Below are 1,674 nucleotides of genomic sequence, written 5' to 3'. Positions count from 1 at the left end.
TCAATGTGGTAAAACCTTTTCTTGGACTGGTAGCCTAGTAATCCACCGACGTGTTCACACCGGAGAGAAACCGTACCGGTGTGATCAATGTGGAAAAACCTTTACTAATAGTAGTACCCTTAAATCTCACCAACGTGTGCACACTGGAGAGAAGCCGTACAGCTGTGAACAATGTGGGGAAACCTTCTCTCATAGTGGTACCCTTAAAGATCACCAGCGCATTCACACTGGAGAGAAGCCGTACTGGTGTGAACAATGTGGGGAAACCTTTTCTCAGAGTAGTCACCTTAAAACTCACCAGCGCATTCACACTGGAGAGAAGCCGTACTGGTGTGAACAATGTGGGAAAACGTTTTCTAATAGTAGTCACCTTAAAAGACACCAGCGCATTCACACTGCCTCGTTGTGAACATGTTTCAGAGCCAAGCTGTTTCCTCCTCCTCATGCCCTGATGGCTGTGTTGTTATATTCTGATCTTCTCTCCACATTGAAGGCTGACCAGCAGTAACTTTATCTTCTGATCAGCATGTATGTTATTGTGGATCAGCTGGACTGTTTTCTACCTGTCCTCAGAACCCTTAACCATTTAGGCACCAGGATCGGTGCCTGAAGCCATCCTTTTAAAAATATATTTTTCAAATGTATATTTTAAAAAAAAAATAAAAAAAGGAGTACAATAAGACAGTCAGCAACATTTATGAACGGCTTGCTTATTGTTATATGGTACCCACCATGGGAAGGAGAAGGCCCAAAGGCGAAACATTAAGACGTTTAAAGATATTTTGGTTGGAAAACGTAGACATGTTTGAAACTTTTATTTTGTAAAAACTTTCTTCTCCTCTCTAGAAACATACACATTTTTTTTGGGCTGACAGGAAGTCAGTATAATTTTGATTTTTGGAATACATCTTTGTGGGGAAACCTTTTCTCAGCATAGTAGCCTTATAACTCATCAGCGCATTCACACTTGAGAGAAGCCGTACTGGTGTGAACAATGTGGGGAAACCTTTTCTCGTAGTGGTAGCCTTAAAAACTCACCAGCGCGTTCACACTGCCTTGTTGTGAACATGTTTCAAAGCCAAGCTGTTTCCTCCTCCTCATGCCCTGATAGCTGTGTTGTTATATTCTGATCTTCTCTCCACATTGAAGGCTGACCAGCAGTAACTATATCTTCTGAGCAGCATGTACAGTGGTGTGAAAAAGTGTTTGCCCCCTTCCTCATTACCTGTTCCTTTGCATGTTTGTCACACTTAAGTGTTTCGGAACATCAAACCAATTTAAACAATAGTCAAGGACAACACAAGTAAACACAAAACGCAATTTGTAAATGAAGGTGTTTATTAATAAAGGTGAAAAAAAATCCAAACCATCATGGCCCTGTGTGAAAAAGTGATTGCCCCTAAACCTAATAACTGGTTGGGCCACCCTTAGCAGCAACAACTGCAACCAAGCGTTTGCTATAACGTGCAATGAGGCTTTTACAGCGTCCTGGAGGAATTTTGGCCCACTCATCTTTGCAGAATTGTCCTAATTCAGTTCCATTAGAGGGTTTTCGAGCATGAACGGCCTTTTTAAGGTCATCCCACAACATCTCACTAGGATTCAGGTCAGGACTTTGGCTAGGCCACTCCAAAGTCTTCATTTTGTTTTTCTTCAGCCATTCGGTGGTGGACT

At 42.0% G+C, this 1,674-nt stretch overlaps 1 long non-coding RNA gene across 1 annotated transcript in view; it reads right to left on the bottom strand.

Moving 5' to 3' along the window:
* Positions 1-1,578: 1,578 nt before the first annotated feature.
* Positions 1,579-1,674, bottom strand: part of LOC117941229 — a 6,718-nt gene continuing 6,622 nt past the window's right edge. Inside the window, exon 3 of the long non-coding RNA XR_004655880.1 lies at positions 1,579-1,591. This is a non-coding gene — a long non-coding RNA (uncharacterized LOC117941229). The remainder of the gene's footprint in view (positions 1,592-1,674) is intronic.

This window comes from Etheostoma cragini, unplaced genomic scaffold (assembly GCF_013103735.1).
Source record: "Etheostoma cragini isolate CJK2018 unplaced genomic scaffold, CSU_Ecrag_1.0 ScbMSFa_4662, whole genome shotgun sequence".
Lineage (NCBI taxonomy): Eukaryota > Metazoa > Chordata > Actinopteri > Perciformes > Percidae > Etheostoma > Etheostoma cragini.
The sequence above is the reverse complement of the archived record's forward strand: the minus strand, read 5'-3'. Positions and strand labels throughout refer to the sequence as shown.